The 18417-nt window shown below is 41.6% G+C and overlaps 1 protein-coding gene across 3 annotated transcripts in view; it reads left to right on the forward strand.

Annotated features, from left to right (window-relative positions):
* The first annotated feature begins 657 nt into the window (after positions 1–657).
* Positions 658–18417, forward strand: part of LOC126412364 (serine/threonine-protein phosphatase 6 regulatory ankyrin repeat subunit C-like) — a 122733-nt gene continuing 104973 nt past the window's right edge. For 2 of the 3 annotated variants that reach the window (XM_050081932.1, XM_050081931.1), the window contains exon 1: positions 659–845. The gene's annotated coding sequence lies outside the window, so the exon portion shown is untranslated. Of the gene's footprint in view, positions 846–18417 lie in introns of all 3 variants that reach the window. The other variant, XM_050081930.1, reaches the window with a different exon arrangement.

Raw genomic sequence — 18417 nt, forward strand, 5'->3', positions numbered from 1 at the left:
TAATCTAGCTTCTAAGACAAGTCGTAGGGTCAGTATTGCCTCACGTGTTCCAACATTTCTGCGGAATCCAAACTGATCTTCGCTGAGGTCGGCTTCTACCAGTTTTTCCATTCGTCTGTAAAGAATTCGCGTTAGTATTTTGCAGCGGTGACTTATTAAACTGATAGTTCGGTATTTTTCACATCTGTCAACGCCTGCTTTCTTTGGGATTGGAATTATTATATTCTTCTTGAAGTCTGAGGGTATTTCGCCTGTCTCATACATCTTGCTCACCAGATGGCAGAGTTTTATCAGGACTGGCTCTCCCAAGGCCGTCAGTAGTTGCAATGGAATGTTGTCTACTCCCGGGGCCTTGTTTCGACTCACGTCACACCGCCGTAAATAGAGGGCTACTATCATACTTCACACGAGAGATCGCTACTGCAGATTTCACCTGAGACGTCAGAGGCAACTTGGCGTCACGGGGAATATCTGGAGGTAACGGTAGGAGGCCTGCCAGAAGAACCGACCCACTGGCCGCGTGACGTCACAGCGCTTCCCCAGTGGCGGGGCGGAGCTGAGCGGATGACCAGCGCGTCCCGCCGGCGACCTTGCTCGCGCAGTGGCTGACGCGCGGCCTGCAGGCTTTTCCCGGTTCACGGTCGGCGGTGAGAGCTGCGCGCGCAGGCGCCGTGCAGCGTCGCAGGCGGGCGCAGCTTCGCTCGCAAACATCCGCGCCAGTGTTGTTCGGCGAGCGGCCGTGTGTGTTCGATCCTATCACCGGCGTACACGATATTCTTCTGACGCGTGGCCAAAGCCGACCAGTGTGACCTCCCAACGCCGTGGGAACTGACTGCGCAGAACACGTGAGTACTGCTGTATCTACTCTTACACTCTGCAAACCAGTGCGTAGCAGAGGGTACTTAGCCTGGGACAGTGTTCGATTTGTGCTTTTACCAGTGTGGAGGGGGGGGGGGGGGGTTAGTATAATTATATATGTTACTAGCTTGGACCGTGGCGTTACCCATGGTTAAACAGTTATTTATAAATAGATATTAATGCCGAAACTCACTATTCGCGCGTAAGCACGATCAGAAAAGCCATCCCTTGTTATATTTAAAAGCACTTATATAGATGAAGCTTATTTACAAAATCATCTACATACAGGTATTCGAGGGGAATTCAAAAAGTAAAGGCACATTTGTGAAAAGCTGTACTTTTTCTGATGATAGAAAACTGAAACATGTGTTATTTTTCTACGTAACCTCCCTGGACTTCAATGCAGTCTTCCCGACGTTTTACGAGTTTTTTTTATTTCATCAGAAAATGCGTTTATCGGTTGCATCTGTAACCAATTTTGCACCGCAGCAATGACGTCTTCATCACTTTCAAATCTTCTTCCCTGTAGTGCTTCCGTTAAGGGTCCAAACATGTGAAAACCGCTTGGAGCCAGGTCTGGACTGTATGGTGGATGTTCCAGCACCTCGAATCTCAACTCCTTTATTGCGTCTGCAGTCCGTTTGGCAGAATGTGGGCGAGAGTTATCTTTCTGCAGGATGACACCTCTTCAGTTTTCCACGACGTTTGGATCTGATTGCAGGTTTTAGTTTCGTACGCGACACATCATATCCACCATACAATACAGACCTGGCTCCAAAGCCTCGTTTACGCTGGGGCGACGTCTTGCAACATTGTGGCATACTACGGAAATATTGCTTGCGTCGGCTTGTCGTTTAGTTCTAAATGTTTTGAAATGCTTACCTACTACATAACACTTTTTCAAAATTAATAAGCAAACATATTAATAGTAAGACTGTATTAAAAACTTTCAGTGTTCGGCTCCACAAATTTAAATTATATGTAAAGTTTTACTCCAGTGCGTGGGAAATAAACATCCCAAGTTGGGATGCATAAACTAAAACCAGAGGAGGGGATGGTCTGATGCAGAGGGGGGAAATCCCCCCCATCCCCACCTGCAAATCGCACACTGCCCTCGGGACGTTAACTGAGGCTTCCGACTGTTTCATTCGCGTACGCAGCGCAGCGCGAGAAGAATGATTGCTTGAACGACTCTGTACGCGTTTTAGGCCAATCTTGCCTTCACGGTCCCTACGGAAGTGATGCGTAGAGGACTGTAACATCCCTCAGTTAATGCTCGGTCTCGTAACTCTGAGTAGGCCTTCGTGTGATGGTTGACTTCTACGTTCAGATATCTGCCAATTCAGTTTCTTCAGTATCCCCGTGACATTTTCCCAGTAGGCAACCCTGTATGCTGCATTTCTTGCTGTACGTTCAATATCATTTTTGGTGTAGGTCCCAAAACATTTGAGCAACATTAGAAAAAGTAGGATAGGTCGCACGAGTGTCTTTTTAGGCAATCTCCTTTATAGGCTGGTTGCGTTTTCCAAACATCATATCACTAGATCCAGTTGTGACACCTGCTCTACCCAGGACTGAGCCAATGTTGTTGTCCCATTTCATATACTTAGGAGCCGGCCGGAGTGGCCGTGCGGTTCTAGGCGCTACAGTCTGGAGCCGAGCCACCGCTACGGTCGCAGGTTCGAATCCTGTCTCGGGCATGGATGTGTGTGTGATGTCCTTAGGTTAGTTAGGTTTAACTAGTTTTAAGTTCTAGGGGACTAATGGCCTCAGAAGTTGAGTCCCATAGTGCTCAGAGCCATTTGAACCATCCTTACAAGTTAACACAATGCGTCGTTCTTTAGATCATTTTAACTTGTATAGTATGAGACAGTAAATTCTGATTACCAAGGAACCGTCAATCCAGTAACAAAAAGTTTCATTTTCCGTACGATCGTATTTGCATTAATAAGAGTGAATATGCTACTGAGTTAAATGCTTTCCAAATTAAAGAAACTACATATTCTTCACTGCTTTGATCTATGGCCTTCAGAATGTTCTGTGAGAAACGCGCGAATTGGGCTTCGTATGACTGATGTAATTGGCAACGACACTTGGGAATGTGTGTCATTCTGTTTGCGACATCTGCTGATATTTTGCTCCCACACGTTGAAGAGCTATTCTCCCGGATTTGCTTGACGATTTTAATCATAATACAGCATGTTCCAGCAGTGGTGGAAGTACAGGATCGTGTGTTTGTTTTGCGAATCACTGTAAAGCGTGCTGCAAACGGTATTTACTACTGTACAACATGTTTTGTAGTGACGACATTCGTGGAAGGAGCGCGGGGAAGTACTGTTGCTTAATGACCTCGGTGCCTGCCGTAATTAATTTTCTTGAAAGCGATACATGGGAGACTGACGATTATACGCAATTTCCGCCCGGAAAACCAGTTCTCGGAGCTTTCTAAACACGTTTTTACAAGATGGTCATCTTTCTTAGTGTCTGTTTGAGTGTTTACAGCATTCTCTTTCGAGGGAAATAACCCTGCTAGCTTTCGCATCGCTCCTCCGCGCACAAGATCTTTGCAGCCTACACACTTTGGTGGTATTTCTCTGCGGGACGCAGACGTGTTCTGTAAGAATGCCCTTTCCTAGTCTAATGAATACGAGCTATTGGTATATTTTCTGAAGTATGATGTTATATGTGACATACATGGTGAGTGGGATGTTTTCTTATGTATGTTTGTCGTCGGTCGTGTGTTTTGCTTATTGTTTATAATGTGTCGTGTATTCCGTGGTCTGTTAGGTTGGAAAGGCAATGTATCACATCTTATTATTTTTTTTAATATACGCTGTACACTTGAAAGTTATGTGGCCCTGTATTTTGAAGTATTTAAAAGGGTTTGCAGGGGTTTATAGGATTACTAGTCTCGTCCAAACCCATCTACTCTCGTGTAGGCTCGACTTATCTGTTTTTAATTTGGTAATGTTATCAGCACGGTACCGAGTTCTTAACGTACCCCGCTTTTGAAGGCGAGGGGATACTGCAGAAGGGACAATAAACGTCTCTTTGTAGATGCATCTAAATATCTGAAACTTTGTTCATGTACATTAGTGAAGAAATAGATTCTTTCACCAGTTCAGACGACTAATATAAAATACACTTTGAAAGTGTCTTCAAATGAAACACGTTTCTAATCGCATGTAGCACTAAATTTTATTCTGCGTGAAATACTCGTCAAAATCAGTAACGGTCTAGTCAGTGACTGCCAGATGAAAAATTGGGAAAGGTCTAACAAGGGGACCGCCCTCTCCTCATCACCGATTTCGTCCGAATTTGTGATGTACGCAGGGTCTGGCCAGAAAAGAAAGTGACCGAAGTGGGAGTTCCAGATGGGAAAGCGGTTAGAAAACAGGAGCATTTTTGCGCGAGCTGGGGGAGGGGCCTGAGTGTAGTATAGTTTGTCAGTAGCGGTTGGCGTAGCGGAAAAAGCACACAACGGTAATCAGAGGGTCGTGGACACCACATCCCTATGGGGAAATTGCTGAAGTTTTTATTTTCTGTTTGTACGTTACTTACAATGCAAATAAACTGAAGTAATCCTTAACATACTTTTTGGTATTTTCATAAAAGGCAGACAAAGGAAAGTCAAAGGAAAATTTGAGATTGAAATAAATTTCCAGGAAGAGATTGTAAGGGGTGCACGAGAACTTCGTACGTAAAATTACTCTTACAGTTTTACATTACATAATTTATTTGTGCGGAAAAACAGAGTTCTACATCATACCACAGTTTGGCAGCAAACCACACGTAACGTGTGAATTCGCCGAGTGCTGGCGACGATAGCTACTGATGTACAATGGACTCTATTCTGATCCAGTCTTCTCGGGGTGGGATTTCTTTTTCTCTGATGAGATAAGAGCAATTTTGAAACTTTTTGATCATGTTCTGTACGTGTTGATAAAAATCACCGCAGGGTTTGCACTAGCGGAGTGCATTTCGGGAGGAATCATTTTAATACTGCACAGTGGCAATCCTTCATCTTGAACAATCTCGTCGTATAATTGTGGATTCGTTTGTGTTCCCCACGAGCTAATTAACAGAAATTTGTTGCCGCGCATGTAGGGCCTCATAACATCAAACAATGTTTGTATAAAGCTGTTTCAAGTTTACCAGGTTTCGACGAAGTAGTGACAACATTCTTACGTTTTGTGACGTATTCATCTACCTCTCCAAAAGAGTCAGTAGTCTTTTGCAGGCATACGTATACTGCTTGCAATAATTTTGCAGAACGGGTTGTAGCGTATTGCCCTGTGTAGGAATGAGTAACTGTGTTCCATTTCTGTGTATTTACAGTGTAAGTAATGTAAAAACTGAAAATTTAAAAAGTTTAGTCATAAGGATTTGATCCCACGATCCTCTTTCCGCTGGGCCAACCGCCGCTTGGAAATTGCACTAACATAAATGAGTCAGGCCACGCCTGTCCTGCGCCAAAAATGCTATTTTTTGCCCCGCTAATCGTTACGCCATCAGGAAACCCGCTACTGCCACCTTATATGGCAGTCTTTCATATGAAATAAATTTGGACGAGATCAGTGATGAGGAATAGGCGCGGTCCCCGCTGTAAGACGTAACTAATTTTCACTCCTTGTCAATATTATACCGTACTCCTCCAATAACATCTCACACGTAATGAAATGGAAATGGAAATGTCGTGTGGCTAGGGCCTCCCGTCGGGTAGACCGTTCGCCTGGTGCAGGTCTTTCGATTTGACGCCACTTCGGCGACCTGCGCATCGATGGGGATGAAATGATGATGATTAGAACAACACAACACCCAGTCCCTGAGCGGAGAAAATATCCGACCCAGCCGGGAATCGAACCCGGGCCCTTAGGATTGACAGTCTGTCACGCTGACCACTCAGCTACCGAGGCGGACTCACACATAATAGAAACTAAATCGCAATATGTGCCGTCACGCGTTCAGTAAAAATATGCTGTAGGCTGCAGATACCAGAGAAGTCGGTATTTGCACAACCGTCGTGTTATACTGCATCATAACGCTGCAATTTTCTTTTATGTTTGTAAATAGTGAAATGTTACGCCGTGATGAAAATGCCTTACATTGATGATGCTGCATAGCTGTTAAGAAAAGAACCGACGTAGAAGAAAAGCCATTCCCCAGAAAAAGTCTTCACTCTTGAACCAGATCCGTCTTGGGCGATATTCATCAAACCCTGCGCCGCTTGCTGTTGATGTTTTTGTTTCAATTATTTCCTGGCGACTTTCCTCCGCGCTGTACAAAGATTCTCAGCAAAAATTGTAGTGAGACAGAAAAGCTTTTTTGTTAATCATTAGTAATGCGTGTGCCTGAAAACAGCTCACAGAATCGAATTCCGAATTGCACAAAAATTTGTCTACCCTAGCCTTCACCTATTAACGGCGCGAAGTTTCGCCAGGAACGGCACGTGAATCGGATTCCACGTCATACTGTACGTCTCATTTCACCGACAAGATTGCTGGGATAGGTTAGGAACACGATCGCTGCCCAAGATCCAGACGGTTGAGCCGCAGGAAATTAATAATAATAATAATAATAATAATAATAATGGGTAGCGAATGTTCCAGAGGCACTAATGCTGGTCACACAGGTCGACTTTGATTATAAGCTGCCTTTTTTTCTGCTGGTTGCGAAGTTAGATGTTAAACTCTGAAATGAGAGTTTCGCAGTGGCGGATCGAGCAAAATTTTGTGACTGTGCTACAATGTGGTGACCTCTAATCTTTTGACTTACAGGGGAACATAACTAAACCGGATATATAAATTTTACATATATAAACTGAATTTCTAGGAATAAAAAGTGTGTCGGTAACAGCGGGATTTGAACTCGACTCGACCAATTGAGGATGTGTTGGACCACATGGCCACGGGTCTGTTTAGATATCAGATCCTCAAAAAGCTGAAAGAAAAATACCGACCTGGTACTATGGGCAACATAGCACTCATACTGGAAGGGATGCCATCTCATCAGAGCATGCGCTGTCGAAAACGGACACCTGCTTCCCTTGTCAGAGTTGATAGTAGTGGCGGCTGACCATCATTAAGGCAATCGGTACCGGTTTCTAGTAATCGCGGAGAGAGCGCTAAAAAACAAGGTTTCATTCATTTTATTTGTGTACCAGCACGTATTCGAAGAACAGTGGCATAATTTTAGTGAGACTTCCGGAACACACTCGAAGAGAGATGGCACAATTTTAGTGCAATATTTACAGTGTTCTGTAGCACATTAACGTATAACTGGCTGCTGCTGGAGCCTGGATAGGCGGTAAGACCGTACACCACGAAGTGATGGACTGCAGGTTTGAGTCCCGGTCCGGTACACAGTTTTAACGTCTGGAAATTTGAATGTATTTAGATATATTTGTCCTTACTTTGAACCACTTGCGAATGAAACTTGTGAAAACTTGTTTGTTTGCTCAGTACCCATTAATTTCTAGTTTTGTCTTAGGATCTACAGGTGAAATGTGAGGTCATGCGTGTTTTCCAATTTTTGTCGCTTCTTAATGATACGCTGACATATTTAAACCATATATTTGACTCCAGCGTCGTTTCAGTTATTCTGTACTCCGAAGATTCTGAATTATTTCCTGAACTCCTGCGTATTTTATTTACCCATACTCAAATCCAGGGCCGTAGCGAAGTGGATGGCGACATAGGCTCCCGCAATGGGTACAGGCGCAGAGGGGGCGAAAAGAACCGACAGGGAAAAAGTAAGCAAGAAAGACGTCTAAAGAATTGCTCGGGAGAGGTACGTGACCTCTTGTAGCCCCGGTGCCCCCACTCCGTACCAACGAGAGGAAGCATTTCCGTCGGCCCGCGACTGTAAATACAGGCTGTTGTCCATGTCATTTCGTCAAAGTACGTTCATAAAGAAACGACTGTTAGCGCGCATAAGGCTCTCTCTAACACTGTTTTGGTTGCAGCAGTGTGATTGGTTAACACAGCTCACTCGTGTTCAGCTGTAGTTCTTGCTTCTAGGATCACAGAAGTCGCCAGCGAACGAATGACGAAGCAAATATGCTGTTGTGAAACCGCCGGGCGAGTGGCCGAGCGGTTCTAGGCGCTTCAGTCTGGAACCGAGCTACCGCTACGGTCGCAGGTTCGAATCCTGCCTCGGGTATGGATGTGTGTGATGTCCTTAGGTTAGTTAGGTTTAAGTAGTTCTAAGTTCTAGGGGACTGATGACCTCCGATGTTAAGTCCCGTAGTGCTCAGAGCCATTTTTTTTTAAAACCATCTACGCCTAATAATCTTCACCAGAGCGCCCTTAGCCGACACGTTTCAGGGTTCCTGCTGGGCCCCCGTAGCTAACAAACTGTCGCGGAACACACAGACCACAGTCCACACAGCACCCCGGCCCAGCAGGCTATTCCCTACTACGTACCGTTTCTCGTTCCCACTGGTACACGGACTGCTGACGAGACCCAGATAAACTGCTCAGAGCAACTTCTGTACCAACTGCGTATGTTGTGGGGGCTTTATTTTAAGAGAAGCCGGAAGTGAGAAGGTGAAACCAGAATAATAATAATAATAATAATAATAATATGAAATAAAAACAAAATAACAAAGTAGGGAGTATCTATTCAAAAGTGTACACCTTTCCCTTACTGGCACACCGTGCCTCCCAGAAGTCGTTCCAACCTTCCCCATTCTCCTAAGATAGCCCAGTATGTGAGGCGGCTCCCAGAGACAGTAACTTTCTAGTCCCGGAGGTGTCCAATCAGGTCGCTGTCGGCATCGACTGCAGGCCATTCCATTACACTGGTTCGCGATTGCTGCGCCACGGTGTTCACGAGTTGAACGCGATGTACATCAGCGATGTCATCTCGAGAGACGAACCAGTTGCCGAAATATTGACTGTAGGGCAGGCTAATTGCTTGGAGAATCCTGTCCCGACACTGCACAACCTTCAAATTGACACCGATAATGGCGAGGGGTGTCAGAACCCGAAACAGACTGAGCCACCCCGCAGCTGACCCAGCGGGATGTGCCATCCCCGAGACGGCCGCGCACGGGTCCACTGGCGGCCACGCCTGTCCCATGACTCATCAGGCGTCGGACAAACTCTGCACTCGACAGTCAAGCCGACGCTGCTCATTTAGTTTCCATTCGTGGTGTTTACTTGCATACTTTCTCCGCACACTACAATGCTGGAGACGGGTTTGTGTTCGTAAGATACGTTTTGAAATCAAGAGTTCGTGTAGAGTAGGTTTCGTGCTCTTGATAAACACACAGCTGGTTTGAATCATAATGAACAGAAAGCAAAAAGTTGTGCTGAATAACACAAATAATGTTGGGAGGGTGGTAAATTCTAGTGAATAGGGAGTTATCACAAAGGGACTCCCACAGGGTTCAATTTTGGGTCCTCTACTGTTCCTTATTCATGTGAATGACCTCTCACTTAACGTTCAGCAAGCAGAATTGATACTTTTTGCAGATGAAACGAGTGTTATAATAAATCCCATTCCAGAAAAAGCAGCTGATGATATTGTGAAGGATGTCTTTCAAAGAATTAAGTGCTTCTCAGAAAATGGACTCTACCTTAATTTTGAAAAAAACTCACTGTATCCAGTTCTGTACACCGAATAGTCATACCGACAATTGATGTAGCATATGAACAGGGCTCAGTTAACAGGGTAGATTTCTCCAAATTTTTGGGTGTTCGCATTGATGACAACTTGAACTGGAAGAAGCATATTACTGAGTTCTCAAACAATTAAGTTAAGCTTCTTTAGCTCTTCGTATAATCGCTAATCTTGGTAATAAACAGATCAGCCTCCTAACGTACTTTGTATATTTCCACTCAATAATGTCTTACGGAATAGGTTTCTGGGATATCTCACAACTTGGATGTAAAGGACTGATTGCACAAAAGAGAGCAGTGAGAATAATTAGCGGTGTTCATCCAAGGATGTCATGTAGACACCTATTCAAGGAGTTAGGTATTTCAACTGCACCATCAGAGTACATATATTCGCCAATGAAATTCATTACAAATAATCCATCTCAATTCGCGAAGAACAGTGATGTTCATACGTACGACACTGGAGGGAAAAAAGACCTTTCCTATCCGAAGCTGTCACTTACTAAAAAAAGAGTGCATTATTCAGCAACAAAAATCTTTGATCATTTGCCCAACAACATAAAGGGTCTGGCAGGTAGCAGATCAAGTTTTAAACCTAACTTAAAACCATTTCTTTTGGACAGCTCCTTCCATTACATGGACGAGTTCCTGTTTCAAAACTGGTAAAATAAATAAATAAATAAATAAATTGTACCTCTAAATGTAGTTGCATGTGTAGAACTAAAAATTTCAGTAATATTAATATTAGCACTATTCATGTATTCCACATCATATCGATAAAATAATAGTGAAAATGATCTACGGAATATGACAACTAAACTACACAAATCGCAGTGCCTTAAAAACCCTAAGCGCCGATACATTGCATTTGCATGCTACATATCACCCGTAATTTGTAGTTAGCAATTACCAGCTGGTATTGTTGACCGCACATGACCACTGCCAAGCAAATTTTCAGTGTTTTCCGTCTTACTGAGATTTGGGAAAAAAGGTTAGCTGTGAAATGTTTCTCACAGACTGAGAGCTGCTGAAAAATGTCCTCAGTACTCAGATGTAAAATTGTAAAGCATCCTCTCAAGAGTCTAGAAACAGTAAGAGCGGAAGGACATTAGAGATATTGTTAAAGTATTGCTTAACGAAAACAGAATTTCGTAGTGTAGAGAAATATATCTGCAAGATTGAGGAACGCTGTTATTACTTGTGGTGTGTGTGTCGTAGTCAACTGAAAATGTTGCAATATGTAAATAACTTGTAGCATGTTGTTTCATATTATAATCTGTGGGCTAAATATTTTAAGATATTAGGTGAAGTTGTCCTATCCTATATTACAAGTACATACTTCGCACATAATGTAATGAAATAGGATCAAAAAATGTTAATCAGTCTTAATATGCCAACAGTCTGTGTCTAAATATAGAGCACATAGGTCGCTGTTTATTCCTTAGCTACAGATTTTCTATTTTTTTGCTTGCGCCAAGCTCATTAAGAAAAATGGTCACAGCAAGACTAAGCAAATTTCATCTCAACTGCTTTCATGACGAGACTATCTCAATAGCTGCGAGCGCAGTTCAGACTCTCCGTGTTGCATTCCATGGGTTGACCGGTACGAAGACAGTAGCAAATTTGATCGGTTGTTGTGCGCGCGTTTGACGTTCATGCTGTGGACCAGCCGCCCTCGAAGAGGGTGGCGCGTAGAGATTGAGAGGGGCGCCGGCTTTCACTGAAACATTTATATTTCGTATTATGAAAGAAAAATAATTTCTGTGAACAGATTGTCATTTCGATGAACCAAGCTAGGAATCTCCACCACTGTTAATTTGTTGTCTTGTTCCACAAGAACTGTCCAGCAAGAACGCTGAGAAAAGTCGACAGTTACAGTTTATCTCACAGCCCCTGTCACCGACCACCCGCAGTCTTAACTACTTGCCAAAGATTAACAACCACTAAAATCTGAACATTTTCCGCAATGGCATTAATCAAGACGGAACATCAGTCTTGACCGCAGCAGGGAAGGGAACTGAGAGTCGCTGTTTCAGAGATAGAGCCAAAACTGGATGTGGTTTCTTAACAAAATCAGTCGCACACGTCATACCATCATACAAAATGCGAAAGTGTTAGAAAATTTCAGAATTTTGAACCGTATGCATTTTCACTCTTGTTTATTACTATTATTATTATTCTTTCTTTCTTTTCTCAGACGTTGTGTCTGGTCAAAAATGGAAAGTGACGCGGACCTTGATCAAGCGTGACTTCCTTTTAACTGTACGGTATATGTTAGGAACTTTCGGGTGATTGAACATGTATCAATAATTACGGATTTCTGTAGTTGTACATATAAGTTTGGATGTAGCTGTATTGCATTGATGTACTGGTGGATATTGTGTGGTATGACTCCTGTAGTCGATAGTATAATTTGTATAATGTCAACTTTATCCTGATGCCACATGTCCTTGACTTCCTCAGCCCGTATTTTTCAATTTTTTCTCCTGTTTTCTTTTGTATATTTGTTGTATTGGGTATGCATATTTCGATTAGTTGTGTTAATTTCTTCTTTTTATTGGTGAGTATGATGTCAGGTTTGTTATGTGGTGTTGTTTTATCTGTTATAATGGTTCTGTTCCAGTATAATTTGTATTCATCATTCTCCAGTACATTTTGTGGTGCATACTTGTATGTAGGAACGTGTTGTTTTATAAGTTTATGTTGTAAGGCAAGCTGTTGATGTATTATTTTTGCTACATTGTCACGTCTTCTGGGGTATTCTGTATTTGCTAGTATTGTACATCCACTTGTGATGTGATCTACTGTTTCTATTTGTTGTTTGCAAAGTCTGCATTTATCTGTTGTGGTATTGGGATCTTTAATAATATGCTTGCTGTAATATCTGGTGTTTATTGTTTGATCCTGTATTGCAGTCATGAACCCTTCCATCTCACTGTATATATTGCCTTTTCTTAGCCATGTGTTGGATGCGTCTTGATCGATGTGTGGCTGTGTTAGATGATACGGGTGCTTGCCATGTAGTGTTTTCTTTTACCAATTATTTACTTTCTTCGTATCTGTTGATGTTATGTGATCTAAAGGGTTGTAGAAGTGGTTATGAAATTGCAGTGGTGTAGCCGATGTATTTATATGAGTGATTGCTTTGTGTATTTTGCTAGTTTCTGCTTGTTCTAGAAAGAATTTTCTTAAATTGTCTACCTCTCCATAATGTAGGTTTTTTTATATCGACAAATCCCCTTCCACCTTCCTTTCTCCTTAATGTGAATCTTTCTGTTGCTGAATGTATGTGATGTATTTTATATTTGTGGCATTGTGATTGTGTAAGTGTATTGAGTGCTTCTAGGTCTGTGCTACTCCATTTCACTACTCCAAATGAGTAGGTCAATATTGGTATAGAATAAGTATTTATAGCTTTTGTCTTGCTTCTCGCTGTCAATTCTGTTTTCAGTATTTTTGTTAGTCTTTGTCTATATTTTTCTTTTAGTTCTTCTTTAATATTTGTATTATCTATTCCTATTTTTTGTCTGTATCCTAGATATTTATAGGCATCTGTTTTTTCCATCGCTTCTATGCAGTCGCTGTGGTTATCCAATATGTAATCTTCTTGTTTAGTGTGTTTTCCCTTGACAGTGCTATTTTTCTTACATTTGTCTGTTCCAAAAGCCATATTTATATCATTGCTGAATACTTCTGTTATCTTTAGTAATTGGTTGAGTTGTTGATTTGTTGCTGCCAGTAGTTTTAGATCATCCATATATAGCAAATGTGTGATTTTGTGTGGGTATGTTCCAGTAATATTGTATCCATAATTTGTATTATTTAGCATGTTGGCTAGTGGGTTCAGAGCAAGGTAGAACCAGAAAGGACTTAATGAGTCTCCTTGGTATATTCCACACTTAATCTGTATTGGCTGTGGTGTAATACTATTTGAATTTGTTTGGATATTAAGTGTGGTTTTCCAATTTTTCATTACTATGTTTAAGAACTGTATCAATTTAGGATCTACTTTGTATATTTCCAATACTTGTAGTAACCATGAGTGAGTGGGGTACACTATCAAAAGCTTTTTGGTAATCAATGTATGCATAGTGTAGCGACCTTTGTTTAGTTTTAGCTTGATATGTCACCTCTGCATCTATTATCAGTTGCTCTTTACATCCTCATGCTCCTTTGCAACAGCCTTTTTTGTTCTTCATTTATAATTTTGTTCTGTGTTGTATGTGTCATTAATTTCTGTGTAATGACTGAAGTTAATATTTTGTAGATCGTTGGTAGGCATGTTATGGGGCGATATTTAGCTAGGTTTGCTGTGTCTGCTTGATCTTTAGGTTTCAGATAAGTTATTCCATGTGTAAGTGTATCAGGGAATGTGCATGGGTCTGCAGTGTAACTGTTAAATAATTTAGTTAGATGTGAATGTGTTGAGGTGAACTTCTTTAGCCAGAAATTTGCTATTTTATCTTTTCGAGGGGGCTTTCCAATTGTGAGTAGAATTAATTGCTTGGGTGACTTCATGTTGCAAAATTATCACTTCAGGCATTTGTGGTATCATTTTGTATGTGTCTGTTTCTGCTTGTATCCACCGTGCATGCCTGTTATGTTGTACTGGGTTTGACCATATGTTGCTCCAGAAGTGTTCCATGTCTGTTATGTTTGCTCGATTGTCTATTTTAATGTGTGTGTTATCTATTGTCTGGTAAAATTTCTGTTGGTTTGTGTTGAATGTTTGGTTTTGTTTCCTTCTATTTTCACTTTTTTTGTATCTTCTAAGTCATTAGGCCAATGCTTGTAATTTCTGCTTCTTTTCATCTAATTGCTCTTTCGCTTCTTGTTGTGAGATTTTACCTAACCTTCTTCGTTTTTTTCTGACATTTCATTTCTTATAAATTGTGTTAGCTGTCCGATGTCTTTTCTCAGTTTTTCTATTCTGATCTGTAGCCTGTATTGCCATGCTGGTTTTGTGGGTTTCTTCTGTGTGTTGGTTTGTTCTGATCTCTGCCTAGTGTGTATATTTAGTGTAGTGAGTGCTCCTATATAAACCAGTAGTTGTAACTCTTCCATAGTTGTATTTCCATTTATTTTGTTGTGTATGATTGTGTTGATAGTTTTTATTGTTGTTTCGACTTGTGGGTTATTTGGTGGTCTATGCAAGAATGGTCTGATGTCTGTATTTGTGTCTTTGTATTCTATATATGTCAGCTGAAATTTCTCTTCTATATCTAACACGTGTGTCTCTTCGTGTTCTATTTGTGCTTGTTCTGGTGGCTGTCTTAAGATTTCGTTTTCCTCTGATTGTTTAATTGATGCGTGTTGGTCTTTGTTTGTTTGCTCTGGGATGTTTGAGTCCATTACTGTATTTTCTTCTTCTTCTGATTGCACATTATTTTGTTCCAGTATTTGTTGTACTTGTTTGATGTATTCTAATTCTGACTGGGGTACCTGTTATTTTTTATTATTACACGGATCTAATCAGCTAGTCGTTGTTCTGTTAAAAATTTTAATTCTGGGTATCTGGTAATAAATGTTGTGTATACTTGTGATCTGTATCCAGTTGTGTTGGTTCCTAGGTTTGTTGCTTGGTAATAACAGAACATGAGGTGTCGATTAACTTCATCTGACCATCTCATCCTCTGTCTTTGTTTTCCTTCTAGGGTGGTTGCAGGAAGCATATCCTGCAAAACACCTCTATTTGGATTTGAATCATTTTCCAGTTGGCTAGCAGTGTCGTTACCATTGTAGGCGGGCATAGGGTTCAAGCGTCGTCCCCGACCATGACGGCGCTTGTCAGAGGCTTCTTTAGTTCTGTCCTGAACCAACTAATCACACTTAAAGGGGGGTTAGCCCTATTAGTGGTTTGTTCTTTTCGTCGCCCTCTACGACTGGCAGAACATACCGGAGGCCTATTCTTTTCCCGGGCCTCCACGGGATCTATTATTATTATTATTATTATTATTATTATTATTATTTGATGATCAGTTCGAATACAACAGCTTTTGAAATTGGGATTTAAATGTTGACTATTGTCCTGTCGCCACTTGTACGAGGTTGTGGCTGTACAAACCCCCGTTACTAGGTGAATAGGTCTAGTATACAAGGATTGCTTTGTAAAGAGCGAGCGCGCGACGTGGTGTGCGATTAGCGGAAGCGCGTGTCGCGCCCACACGAGATTTGCGACGGTCGGTGTGATGTCTTCGTCTCTGGGTGACCACATGGCCCGCAGCTTGGGGCATTGTTTGGTATTTCGCGCATTACGCGAAAACTATGTGACTTACGGTGAAGAGCGATGCGGCAATGGATTGTGTTCAGCAATATGCACCTTCTGAAAGATCGATCTTTGTTTCGTCACGAGACGCAAATGTTACAGTAACCTCAAAATCGGTTAATATCACGGATACTGAAAGATTAATAAAAATAGTAAATAACAACTTACAGGGATGAGCGAGCACTCATTAAAAACGTCTCGTCAAAGCGGATCGAGTGCCGTAGTCACACGTTAAGATTCATAAATAATTAAGCCCGTAAAGAGCAATAAACAAAGTTTGAGAGAAAATTGTTTATAAAATTCAATAGAAAATTCATGATGTAAAGAACGGCACTATATAATATTTTGAGTGACAGCACACGTATTTTAACTAGTTAAGTTAACTTGCAATAGTTTACATTGTTTGCAAATTATCATTTATCGCCCATAATTAATTAATTATTATAGATATGAAGATTTTGAGCAGCGCAATGTGTAGATCGCTATAGATTACGTCTAAAAACGGTTCTATATGCAGTTCTATGTTAACTTTGCAGTATAGATGTCAACAAACAAATTTGCGCTAAGTGGTGAAATTTTGCAAAAACTAAGACTTGATTTACTGGCGATAGAATAATCCTAGAAATTAATGTAAGATAGTAAATAAGACGTACTTTTTACCGCAGTTCCGATGGTGTACTTATTTCTGTCGAGGGATGTATGTATCAAAATTTGTAACCTTAACTGATGAGATTGGTACTTGCATAACCATGGGGTGGACATCCGAGCCAATAAGCGAGCAGCCATCTTGGCCAGGGGTGAGTCGTTGGTCAGTCGTTTTGGAGGGTGGGTGGTGTGCGAGCCCCACTTGAGGGTGGCCCATGTGGTCGTTTGAGAATTCTTTTTCGCGCCGATTTATTTCGACAAAGAGTATTGTTTAACAGTGAATATATTTGGTGAACTGGAAGTGCTACGATTATTTGTGTGAGTACGATTTACGAGGTGTATACATCGTCGTAAGTGAACATGTGGCGAACTGTGATTTCGCGCCAAAACTGTTAGAAGAAAGAGGACAGTGGGACTCGGGGTTCTCTTAGAATTGAGTAATTTTCATTTATAGCAGCCTACATTACTGCTATTGGAGACTCGGAGTCAAATTATTATTAATGTAAAACTGTAAACCGTCTCACCAGTGCTAATTTCATTGTGTGAAAAAAAGGACAACGCCAATAAATAGTGATTGAACTGTGTCGTGAAAAACTGATTTTGTTATAATAATCGCCTAATTTTTGGTTCCCGAGCATAAACTGTACTCATGTCTGAGTCAATAATTAATTCAAGAAGTATGACTAATGCGCGGGTGTGGAACAGTGTACTAACGCACCAAGTGTGAAAATCATCCCCTGAGACTTACGTTAGAACCAAAATTTGCAATAACATTTTTAACCAACATTTGTATAAGCACATTCGTGTGAACTCTTCAACCGCACTACTACTTATTTACCGCCCCGCCGCAACGTCGTGATCTTTCAAATGTTAAAACACAGTAAATGCATTAAAACCAACATAAGTTGTTGTTGTTGTCCTGCCTTTTTTCTTGGATTCAAGCAAATTGTATAAATGAAATGATCGTATAGCATCCCCACGCGGGGAAGTTGGCCGCCGTATTGCAAGTCCTTCTTAGTTGACGCCCCTTCGGCGACTTGCGAGTCAATGATGATGAAAGACACATAACTCCCGGTCATCATGAGTCATTCCCGCCGGGAATCGAACCCGGGACCCCGTGCGCTGGAAGCGAGAACGCTACCGCAAGACCACGAGCTGCGGACATTGTATTAATGAGTTTTTATTACAGCAAGATAAATGACAATACTTAACTTTGAGAGTTTACAATGATCTGTCGCAAGCAATGGGCGACAGACAAAATAAGAAAATCTCTTCAGTGTATACAATTCCTATTACAAGCGAAAGAATACAGTTCCTTGGTCGCTGCTATACAAGTGCCTATCCTTGATGCTGCTGTAGAGCTCGTCTTGAACTGGCTGTGGCCAGGCTGCGCGGCGCTTACGTTCTCTTCGCCTAGAGGCCGCTGTTGTATCGGTGTCGTCCTAGAGAGGGGTCGGTCAGCGTTCTATTGGCTGACGTCTTCACAGCCCTCTCTGCTCTAATGTTCCTGAACATCAATGGAAAATAGTTAAACTTTCACTAAATAATTTGTAAAAAATATGTAGTGAAATACACATCTGCTCAGTTCCAATAACTGCACGTGCAGCTGGGTTATTTATAAACTAGTTGTAATTGCTAACTTTCAGTACCTGTGCATTATACAAATGTATGATACTTAAAAAAAGAAAACTTAGCTCTCATGTCCTCCAAGGACACACACTAATTGTAACTGTTGTAACTAACGGCTGCAATAATTAGAAGTAACCTGGTATCATGAGCCGTTTTTGTGAAGTGTGAGAAATGCTGAGGAAAAAAAAGGAGGGAATGGGCGTAACATGATTTATACACTACTGGCCGTTGGAATTGGTACACCACGAAGATGACTTGCTACAGACGCGAAATTTAACCAACAGGAAGAAGATGCTGTGATCCCCCCTGCGGGTCCGGGGATTAGAATAGGCCCGCGGTATTCCTGCCTGTCGTAAGAGACGACTAAAAGGAGTCCATCCCCCTCACGGGGGTAGT

This window comes from Schistocerca serialis, chromosome 7, assembly GCF_023864345.2.
Source record: "Schistocerca serialis cubense isolate TAMUIC-IGC-003099 chromosome 7, iqSchSeri2.2, whole genome shotgun sequence".
Taxonomy (NCBI): domain Eukaryota; kingdom Metazoa; phylum Arthropoda; class Insecta; order Orthoptera; family Acrididae; genus Schistocerca; species Schistocerca serialis.